This window comes from Hordeum vulgare, chromosome 4H (genome assembly GCF_904849725.1).
Source record: "Hordeum vulgare subsp. vulgare chromosome 4H, MorexV3_pseudomolecules_assembly, whole genome shotgun sequence".
NCBI lineage: Eukaryota > Viridiplantae > Streptophyta > Magnoliopsida > Poales > Poaceae > Hordeum > Hordeum vulgare.
Window position 1 is genome coordinate 440,076,030 of NC_058521.1, and position 12,466 is coordinate 440,088,495.

Genomic DNA, 12,466 nt, shown 5'->3' on the forward strand with positions numbered 1-12,466 from the left:
ACGCGGCGATGTATATCTAGCATTTTGATGAGGAAATGGATGAAAATGTGCAGAATGGTGTGTGTAATGTGGATATGCCGTCATGCAGTAGCATGACCGCAATTTTATTGAAATTCAGTCTCCGGTCCCGAAAATAAAATATTAGTATTATGGATGTATAGTGAGCAATTCACAATTCTCGTCTATGTAGAACTTATTTCTATTCGGTTTTATTAAATAAATGATTTATAACATTTTCTATAAAATGTTCTTCGTTATTAAGCAGGATGGCAAAGACCTTAAGCAAAAAATCAGGCGCCCTTCTTATAAATCAGGTATGAGCCATATGTTATATATGTAGTAGTATGGATTATGTGACATGAAATAGTGTCGTACAACCTTTATAGATGTTGGAATGTCTAAAAAAACGCAGTTCTGATATATCTGCTTCACATAAATCTAAATATGTTTTTTTGATGCCAATGAAGTAATATGATGACATCCATTGTGGGTAACAAATTAGTAGAAAGAAAGCAGTAGTAGTATCTTCGGTATGATGACTTGATGACAAAGATTTTGAAGGTATTTTTTCTGACAGTTGCTCGGGCCAATGCTTAATGAGCAAAAACAGTTTTTAGTGTGTATATATTCTGGGGATTTTGTACCCGAATTTAAGTGTGCAAAATTTGCCTTTGTTTTGTTTCGAGTAGTGCGTTTGATATGGCCCAAGGACTGATGATGCTCAATGATCGGACCGATGCAATACTGGTATATGTATTATCCAACTGCATGTAAACGTGAGAATGGTTATTGAAAAACTGGGTGTAACGGTTCGGTCCTTATTTTGAGTTTGATTGGTTCAGGTTTTATTGGGTTGAGATTTTTTTAGTTTGGTTTTGGTTTGGGTATGTGGAGAAACCAGTTTGGGTATAGTTGGTTATGGGTTTAAACGGTTTGGTTATTAGCGGTTATAAACTATGGGTCCAAACCGGTTTCTATGCATTGGTTATATGCAATAATCAACGACGACCGAAAACGAGTATCTTTGATCCGCGTGCATGCTGTAAGCACTATGTAATTATGTATTATGGGGAAACAACAGATGAAAATGGAAAGTGTTTTCTTGTGCTTTTGCTAAGCAATTTGGTTTTAATACACTTGTTAGTGAGCTTTTCAACCATGGGCATGTTCTTTTTGCCTCTTACTGTGTGTTGACTGTATCTCAAGGATTACTTTGTTTCTAAACCGTTGTAGATGCACTTATGCCTTTTCTATCTCATTTGTTTCTTAACAAGTCAATTTGTGTAATCATATGTACATTAAAGCAAACCCATGGTTATGTACTGGGTTTAAACCCACGGTTATGTTTTGGGTTTAAATTGGTTTGGGTGGAAAAAATAGTGGGTTTGGTTTTGGTTGGGCTAAAAATGACACTAAATGGGTATGGTTCAAGTATGGTTTTGAGAGATAAATGAATGGGTATGGTTCAAGTATAAAACCATTCTCAGGTTTAACTGCATGCATTCTTTACCGTCAACAGAAGAAGTGCATTTGTTTACGTCTCTCCTCTTTTACTTTTACAAGATATGAGGTTGTGTTAATCATTTTAGTTCTTCTGGACATTGGTCATGTCCCGTTAATTTAAGAGGAAACAATCATTTTAAGTATCGGTTCTTTTGCCGGTTGATTAGCTAAGTACCTTATTTTTGGTTCACACGTTCTCCTACTAGAACTATAGTTTCTCTTTGAAATTTAAATTTCGTATTGTATTGGAGACATGCTATCTGGCAACATATGCAATTCATGTAGACCGCAGAAATATTGGCATGTAATCCAGGTGATAGTAATTGAATTGGTGGAACCATCCGTGCAATCATTTTCTAGAATTCATTTTCCGATAGTTGAGTTTGCGGAACCATCTGTCTGTTCATTTTCTTGCATGAAGTTTCAGTATCATTACTATTCAATACAATATGTTGGAGCTCACTTAATATATCATCCTCAAGGTTGAGTTACAAATTACCATATGTGTTCCATAATTCATTGAACTGCGTCACAAAATTTTAAAACCAACTTCCATCAAATGCATTATATTTACATACCCTTGATCATCTATATGAAATAAACCATGTTGCCTACACTTGGCCTTTCTTCAACACTACTCTTTTGATAAATCAAATGGCTATTTGTAACTCACCATTTGTGTTATACTCTATTTTGTTTGATAGTTTTAGATGTTCAAAAATATTTTAGTATCTACTATTCCAATTTTCGAGCCCGTGCAGATGCACGGGTTGACGACTAGTATCTTTAATTTTTCAACCGGTACATCGGAGTGTGTCATCGCCCTATACATGGAATCCACCGAGAATTTCCCATTCGCACATATATTCCAACGAAACTCATCAGCACCTAGTGACAGCTGAAACAATGACACGCGTCCCAACAAGGCATCTCAAGACTGTAGTCTCGTACCAATTAAGTCCCGTCTAAACGTCACATCTGGTGGCGAACCTTGCAGAACAGAAGCAAGCATAGCAACTTTGTGTCGCACAATATTGTATAGAGCCGGATATTGTTCTCAAAGGGTGGTATTCCCTAACAACTTGTCCTCCCAGAATTGAATTTCCGATCCACCCTTAATCTTAAATACCCCAAAGCGAAAGGAATGTTTCTTAGTCGCCATTAGGCCAGCCCAAAATTTTGGGGAACGTTGCATGGGAAACAAATTTTTCCTACGCACACGCAAGACCTATCGATGATGATGATCATCTATGAGAGGGGAGAGTGCATCTACATACCCTTGTAGATCTCTAAGTGAAAGCGTATATAATGCGGTTGATGTAGTGGAACATCTTCGTGATCCAAATCGTATCCCGTCTCGCAATCTCATCACGATCCGTCTCGCGATTCCATCACGGTCCATCCCGATCTAGTACCGAACGGACGGCACCTCCGCGTTCAGCACACGTTCAGCTCGATGACGATCTCCGCCTTCTTGATCTAGCAAGAGAGACGAAGAGGTAGTTAAATTCTCCGGCAGCACGACGACGTGGCGGCGATGGTGGTGGAGCTACTCCAGCAGGGCTTCATCGTACCGTATCGAAGTAGCTATGGGGTGTCATGAAGTGGTGGAGGGAGAGAAGCTTGCGCCTTGGCTTCACGTGCCAAAAGCCTCTCTCACCTCCACTATATATAGAAGGGAGGGGTGGCGCCCTAGGGAAAGGCCCTAGGGTTCGGCCGAACCAAGAGGAGAGGGAGGAGTCCTCCTCCAACACAACTTGGAAGGAGTCCTCCTTCCCAATTCGGTTTTGGCCCTTCCTCCTTTTCTCCCTTGGCCGAAATAGCCTCTTTGGGCTTTCCACCAGCCCACTAAGGGCTGGTGCGCCACCCTTGGGCCTCTTTGGTTCTCTCCCGGGTGGGTGGCCCCTCCCTGTAGAACTTCGGAACCCATTCGTCACTCCCGGTACTTTATCGGTAATGCCCGAAAACCTTCCGGAAGCCAAATGGATACTTTCTATATATCAATCTTCATCTCCGGACCATTCTGGAAACGCTCGTGACGTCCAGGATCTCATCCGGGACTCCGAACAACCTTCGTTTACCAACATCAATAATTCAACTATACCGAAACATCACCGAACCTTAAGTGTGCAGACCCTGCGGGTTCGAGAACTATGCATACATGACATGAGACACTCTCTGGTCAATAACCAATAGCGAGACCTGGATGCCCATATTGGCTCCTACATATTCTACAAAGATATTTATCAGTTGAACCTCTATGTCAAGGATTCAGTTAATCCCGTATGTTGTTCCCTTTGTCCTTCGGTATGTTACTTGCCTGATATTCGATCGTTGCTATCTCTATACCTAGTTCAATCTCGTTACCGGCAAGTCTCTTGACTCATTCCGCAATACAAGATCCCATGACTAACTCCTTAGTTACATTGCTTGCAAGGCTTATTGTGATGTTGTATTACCGAGTGATCCCCGAGATACCTCTCCGTCACACGGAGTGACAAATCCTAGTCTTGATCCACGCCAACCCAACAGACACCTTCGGAGATACCTATAGAGCACCTTTATAGTCACCCAGTTACGTTGTGATGTTTGATACACACAAGGTATTCCTCCGGTGTCCGGGAGTTGCATGATCTCATGGTCATAGCAACAGATACATTGACATGAAGAAAACAATAGCAATAAACTAACCCGATCATATGCTACGTTTATAGTTTGGGTCTTGTCCATCACATCATTCTCCTAATGATGTGGCCCCATTATCAAGTGACAACACTTTTCTATGGCCAGGAAACCTTGACCATCTTTGATCAACGAGCTAGTCAATTAGAGGCTCACTAGGGAAAGTGTGTTGTCTATGTATCCACACATGTATTTGAGTTTCCAATCAATACAATTCTAGCACGGATAATAAAAGATTATCATAAACAAGGAAATATAATAATAACCAATTTTTTATTTCCTCTAGGGCATATTTCCAACAATCTCCCACTAGCACTAGAGTCAGTAATCTAGTTCACATCACTATGTGATTGTAATGAATCTAACACCCATGGGGTTTATCATATCTTGCTTGTGAGAGAGATTTTTAGTCAACGGACCTGAATCTTTCAGATCCCTGTGTGCTTTAAAAATCGCTATGTCATCCTATAGATGCTGCTACCACGTGACATTTGGAGCTATTCCAAATGACTGCTCCACTATACGAATCCGCTTTACTACTCAGAGTTATCCGGATTAGTGTCAAAGTTTGCATCGACGTAACCCTTTACGACGAACTCTTTTATCACCTCCATAATCGAGAAAAAGTTCCTTAGTCCACTAGTTACTAAGGATAACTTTTGACCGTTGTCCAGTAATCCATTCCTGGATCTTTTTTGTATCCCTTGACAGATTCATGGCAAGGCACACATTAGGTGTGGTACACAGCATATAATACTAGAGAGCCTACGACTAATGCATAGGGGACGACCTTCGTCCTTTCTCTTTCTTCTGTCGTGGTCGGGTTTTGAGTCTTACTCATACTCACACCTTATAACACAGCTAAGAACTCTTTCTTTGACTGATCTATTTTGAACTCCTTCGAAATCTTGTCATGGTATGTATTCATTTGAAAGTTCTATTAAGCTATTTGATCTATCTCTATAGATCTTGATGCTCAATGTTCAAGTAGCTCAATCCAGTTTTTTCTTTTGAAAAACTCCTTTCAAACAACCCTTTATGCTTTCCAGAAATTCTGCATTATCTTCGATCAACAATATGTCAACCACATATACTTATCAGAAATTCTATAGTGCTCCCACTCACTTCCTTGGAAATACAAGTTTCTCATAAACTTTGTATAAATCCAAAAGCGTTGATCATCTCATCAAAGCACATGTTCCAACTTCGAAATGCTTACTCCAGTCCTTAGAAGGATCGTTGGAGCTTGCATACTCGTTAGCATCCTTTAGGATAGACAAAACCTTCCGGTTGTATCACATACAGCCTTCCCTCAAGGAAACCGTCGAGGAAATAATGTTTTGACATCCTATCTGCAAGATTTCATAAATAATGAGCAACTACTAACATAATTCCAACAGACTTTTAGCATCGCTACGAGTGAGAAAGTCTCATCATAGTCAACTCTTTGAACTTGTCGGAAACATCTTTGCGACAAGTCGAGCTTCCTTAATGGTGACATTCACCATCATCATCTGCCTTCCTTTTCAAGATCCATCTGTACCTAACAGCCTTACGACCATCAACTAGTTCTTCCAAAGTCTACACTTTGTTTTCATACATGGATCCTACCTCGGATTTCATGGCGTCCAACCATTCATCGGAATCCAGGCCAACAAAACTTCTCCATAGATCGTAGGTTCATGTTGTCTAGCAACATGACCTCCAAGACAGGGTTACCTGTAACGCCCAAGATGCGATCCTATCCTTATTTTGGCGTGAGGGCCTCGATAGGGATAGAAGCGCATCTCGTCGTTTCGCAAGAATGGATATCGTTACAAGTACATGTACTGAAGAGATGAGTATATATGGAATTGGCTTACACTCGCCATAGCTGCATCAGAGTCACATCAGTACAATACATATGATTATCATGACGAAGAGCAGGGTCTACGGACGAAAACAAATGATAAAAGAACGACGTGCATCCTTGCTATCCAAGGCTACCGGCATGGAACCCATCCTAGATCAACGAAGAACAAGAAGAAGAAACTCCAAATAGCACAACTAGTGTGCTCACGTCAAAGTAACTCTTTACATGTACCTGCAACTGGTGTTGTAGTAATCTGTGAGCCACAGGGACTCAGCAATCTCATTTCTAAAGGTATCAAGACTAGCAAAGCTTAATGCGTGAGGTAAGGTTAAGTGGTGAGGCTGAGCAAGTGACTAAGCATTTATTTGAGGTGGCTAACTTACAAGTATAAGAATAAGATGGGGATGATCTACGCATAACGGACATGTCTAGTGATGATCAAATGAATGATCCTGAACACCTACTTACGTCAGACATAACCCCAGCGTGTTCTCTTTCGGATACAGAACTCACGAGAAGAGACAGTCACGGTTACGCACTCAGTTGGCAAGTTTTAATTAAATTTACTTCACGTTATCTATGATCGGATGTTAAACAAAGTTTCCACGTTGCCACATAACCGCGGGCACGGCTTTCCGAAAGATTTAACCCTGCACGGGTGCTCCAACTAGTCCATCACAAATTACCACAAGCCGCATAGAAATCCTCAATCACGAAGCTCGCGATCTCGTCGGATTCCCTAGTGGAAAACCTCAACTCTGAGATTACCCAAAGCATCACCGGAATCCCGATGCACAAGATATCTCGTCAAAGGTAAAACTAATCCAGCAAGGCCGCTCGGCGTGTCGATGATCCCGATAGGAGCCGCGTATCTCGTTCTCAGGACACGACGGATAAGCACAGCGTACGGTGGCCTGATAGAAATCTCCCGAGTTGCCCCGGGTTGGCTCCAACAAGTCCATCACAAACTACCACACGCTGCGACGGAATGACCTCGATCAGGGAAACCCGTGATCTCCTCGGGTTCCTATTGGAAAACCTCAACCTCGAGATAACCCAAAGCATCCTCGGAATCCTCGCACCAGACGCTCGAGAAAGGTAAAACAAGTTCAGCAAGGTCGCCTGGCGTGTCGACGATCCCGATAGGAGCCGCGTATCTCATTCACATGACACGACGGATGAGCACTACGTACGGTGGCCGGATAGACATCCCTAGAGTTGCCCCGGGTGGTCCCGCAAGTGGCTCTGTTTTGGACCAACACCATCAGCACTGGCTCTCCCTGTATTATGTTGAATTACTCATCGGGTTCATGACGCCCTATGTTTTCAGTATTAACAGAATTATTATGTTGGGCAAATATAGTTCCAATGTTGGGCCTTGCCAGACGAGCTTTATCCCAAAACGAGAATCTAGGGGGTCCTCGTAACAACCCCAAGCGTATTAGGAGCGCTCATTTATGGAACATAACACCGGTAGCCGGAACTAAGGTGGCAAAGGTGGAACAAAACACCAGGCTAGAAAGGCCAAGCCTTCCACCTTTTCTGAAGTATATAGGTGCATTAAATTAATTAGCAATAATATGGTGATATAACAAGGAAACCATGTTAGCACATGGAAGTAACTGCACCTGCAACTAGCAACGCTATCCAATGGTTAAGCAAGCGGTAACATAGCCAATCAGTGGTTTGCTAGGTTGTAGAAAGGTTGAAGGTTTTTCATGGAAATGTTGGGGCTAATATTTAAAAGGTGGTAGGCAGCGAGACATAACGAAAGAACGAGACAACTAGCATGGCAATGATAGTAATGGTATCTAGGAAAATGATCATCTTGTCTATGATCCTGCTTGGAAGAAGAACGACTCCATGAAGCAGACGAACCAACGTAGTCAAACGGATCCTCACATTCCTACACGCATGCGGAACTCCATCGAGACAAAACAAACCGGAAACAAGAATCAACACAAGATATTCACCACGACGCATGCATGATATGATGCACGCCCTAATATGATGCATGTTGAGTTTAAATTATGCAAGGCATGACATGGAAATTCACAGGATCAGACACTACACATTAAGTGAAGCTCAATATGCAACAAGTTGCATATTGATGAAACTCCACGTTTAATTATGTAGTTCACTCCCGTTTATTTACACAACAATATTAAATGTTATTAAACATGGAAAGGGGTGAGTCGTAATTAAACTACCTATCTAGGCAGTTTAAATGAGGCTGGAAACTACATATAGCATCTCCGAACTCACCCATGCACTAACTTTGTAATCTGTCCAGATTTGTCCTAATCACATATTATGTGTGTTAAACAGCAAAACAAAGTGGTTCACGTGATTCTACTCATCGTTCTAGTCTATTTACATATATGCCTCAACTCCAACGGAGCTACGGTTAAATAACTACGAACTAAACCAATTTTAACACGTCAACATGCAAGCCAATGCAAACAACATGCTAAACAGTTTTAAATATGCATGAGAGTTGGATAATATTAATATATTCAAAATTCTACATGTTTTACATATACAACTTGTCGCAATCCGACGTACGGTTTTAAGACTACGGTCGTTTGAAAATATGTTTTTTTCCGAAATTCTTCGTAAATGGGAAAAATCGCACACATTAAAAAATCTACACGGGTCGAAATAGTGAGCGCTAGATAACTAAGGAACGCTCGGGCGCAATATAACACAGAGGGGGCTGGATCTCACCACGGGCCTGGCCCGACTGGAGAGGAGGCAGGCTGGCTCGGTGGATCTGCCAGCTGGGCTGACGACGGAGCTGGGCGGTTGGTCGGTGAGCCTGGCCCATGGGCCACGGGAGCTGGGCCTCGGGAAGAGGTTGGCCCGACTGGAGGCCCTGGCGAGCAAGGGGACTCCTCCTCCTGATCCTGATCGGGATCGAGGGGAGCGGTGGCGGCTGCACGCAGTGGGGAAACCGACGGGGCTGGTAGGCGACGGATCTGGTCGGACCTTGCCAGATTTGGGCCGGACGGCGGCGATGCGGTGACGAATGGTGATAGCGAACGGGGACCAGTGACGGTGGCTCGGGCACATCTGCCATCCGAGGCTGCGGCGGTGAGGGGCTCGTGGGAAGACGGCTTGAAGCGGCCATGAGGGCTATGTGCGGAGGAAGCCGGTTGCAGGGACTGCTCAAGGATGGTGCGACCTCTCGCGAGCGGGCGGCCAGGCTGTTGGGGAACGTCGCATGGGAAACAAAAAATTTCCTGCGCGCACGAAAACCTATCATGGTGATGTCCATCTACGAGAGGGGATTTCCGATCTACGTACCTTTGTAGATCGCACAGCAGAAGCGTTAATAAACGCGGTTGATGTAGTGGAACATCCTCACGTCCCTCGATCCGCCCCGCGAACCGTCCCACGATCTAGTGCCGAACGGACGGCACCTCCACGTTCAGCACACGTACAGATCGACGATGATCTCGGCCTTCTTGATCCAGCAAGAGAGACGGAGAGGTAGATGAGTTCTCTCGCAGCGTGACGGCGCTCCGGAGGTTGGTGCTGATCTAATCTCAGCAGGGCTCCGCCCGAGCTCCGCAGAAATGCGATCTAGAGGAAAAACCGTGGAGGTATGTGGTCGGGCTGCCGTGGAAAAGTTGTCTCAAATCAGCCCTAAAACCTCCGTATATATAGGTGGGAGGGGAGGAGCCTTGCCTTGGGGCTCAAGAGGCCCCAAGGGGTTCGGCCGATGGGGGGAGGAGGATTCCTCCTCCAATCCTAGTCCAACTAGGATTGGAAGGTGGAGTCCTTCCCTTCCTTCCCACTTCCCCTTTTTTCTCTTTGATTTTATTATCTCCTGCACAGGGGCCTCTCTGGGCTTGCCCACCAGCCCACTAAGGGCTGGTGCGGCACCCCTAAGGCCTATGGGCTTCCCCGGGGTGGGCTGCCCCCCGGTGAACTCCCGGAACCCATTCGTCATTCCCGGTAACTCTCAAATCCTTCCGGTAATCAAATGAGGTCATCCTATATATCAATCTTCGTTTCCAGACCATTCCGGAAGCCCTCGCGACGTTTTTCATCTCATCCGGGACTCCGAAAAACATTCGGTAACCAACCATATAACTCAAATACGCATAAAACAACGTCGAACCTTAAGTGTGCAGACCGTGCGGGTTCGAGAACTATGTAGACATGACCCGAGGGACTCCTCGGTCAATATCCAACAGCGGGACTTGGATGCCCATATTGGATCCTACATATTATACGAAGAGCTTATCATTTGAACCTCAGTGCCAAGGATTCATATAATCCCGTATGTCATTCCCGTTGTCCTTCGGTATGTTACTTGCCCGAGATTCGATCGTCAGTATCTGCATACCTATTTCAATCTCGTTTACCGGCAAGTCTCTTTACTCGTTCCGTAATACAAGATCCCGCAACTTACACTAAGTCACATTGCTTTCAAGGCTTGTGTGTGATGTTGTATTACCGAGTGGGCCCCGAGATACCTCTCCGTCACACGGAGTGACAAATCCCAGTCTTGATCCATACTAACTCAACGGACACCTTCGGAGATACCTGTAGAGCATCTTTATAGCCACCCAGTTACGTTGTGACGTTTGATACACACAAAGCATTCCTCCGGTGTCAGTGAGTTATATGATCTCATGGTCATATGAATAAATACTTGACACGCAGAAAACAGTAGCAACAAAATGACACGATCAACATGCTACGTCTATTAGTTTGGGTCTAGTCCATCACATGATTCTCCCAATGATGTGATCCAATTATCAAGCAACAACACCTTGCTCATAGCCAGAAGACCCTGACTATCCTTGATCAACTGGCTAGCCAACTAGAGGCTTGCTAGGGACGGTGTTTTGTCTATGTATCCACACATGTATCTAAGTCTTCATTCAATACAATTATAGCATGGATAATAAACGATTATCTTGACACAGGAATTATAATAATAACTTATTTATCATTGCCTCTGGGGCATAATTCCAACAGTCTCCCACTTGCACTAGAGTCAATAATCTAGCCCTCACATCACCATGCGAATTACATTGTAATAAATATAACACCCATACAGTTGTGGTGTTGATCATGCTTTGCCCGTGGAAGAGCTTTAGTCAGCGGGTCTGCTACATTCAGATCCGTGTGCACTTTGCATATATTTACGTCCTCCCCTTCGACGTAGTCGCGGATGAGGTTGAAGCGTCATTTGATGTGTCTGGTCTTCTTGTGAAACCGTGGTTCCTTTGCTAAGGCAATGGCACCCGTGTTGTCACAGAACAAGGTTATTGGATTCAGTGCACTTGGCACCACTCCAAGATCCGTCATGAACTGCTTCATCCAGACACCCTCCTTAGCCGCCTCTGAGGCAGGCATGTACTCCGCTTCACATGTAGAATCAGCTATGCCGCTTTGCTTGGAACTGCACCAGCTTACCGCACCCCCATTAAGAATAAATATGTATCCGGTTTGTGACTTAGAGTCGTCCGGATCTGTGTCAAAGCTTGCATCGACGTAACCTTTTACGGCAAGCTCTTCGTCACCTCCATACACGAGAAACATCTCCTTAGTCCTTTTCAGGTACTTCAGGATATTCTTGACCACCGTCGAGTGATCCACTCCTGGATTACTCTGGAACCTGCATGCCATACTTATGGCCAGGCTAACTTCCGGTCTAGTGCACAACATTGCATACATGATAGAACCTATGGCTGAAGCATAGGGGACGGTGCTCATATGCTCTCTATCTTTATCAGTTGATGGGCACTGAGTCTTACTCAATCTCGTACCTTGTAAAACTGGCAAGAACCCCTTCTTGGACTGTTCCATTTTGAACCTTTTCAAAACTTTATCAAGGTATGTGCTTTGTGAAAGTCCTATCAGGCGTTTTGATCTATCCCTATAGATCTTAATGCCTAGAATGTAAGCATCTTCTCCTAGGTCCTTCATAGAGAAACTTTTATTCAAGTAATCCTTTACGCTCTCCAAAAACTCCATGTTGTTTCCAATCAACAATATATTATCCACATATAATATTAGAAACGCCACAGAGCTTCCGCTCACTTTCTTGTAAATACAAGATTCTCCAACCACTTGTATAAACCCAAATGCTTTGATCACCTCATAAAAGCGTTTATTCCAACTCCGAGATGCTTGCACCAGTCCATAAATGGATCGCTGGAGCTTGCATACTTTGTTAGCATTTTTAGGATCGACAAAACCTTCGGGTTGCATCATATACAACTCTTCCTTAAGGAAACCGTTAAGGAACGCCGTTTTGACATCCATCTACCAGATTTCATAATCGAAAAATGCAGCTATTGCTAACATGATTCTGACTGACTTAAGCATCGCTACGGGTGAGAATGTCTCATCGTAGTCAACTCCTTGAACTTGTGAAAAAACCCTTTGCCACAAGTCGAGCTTTGTAAA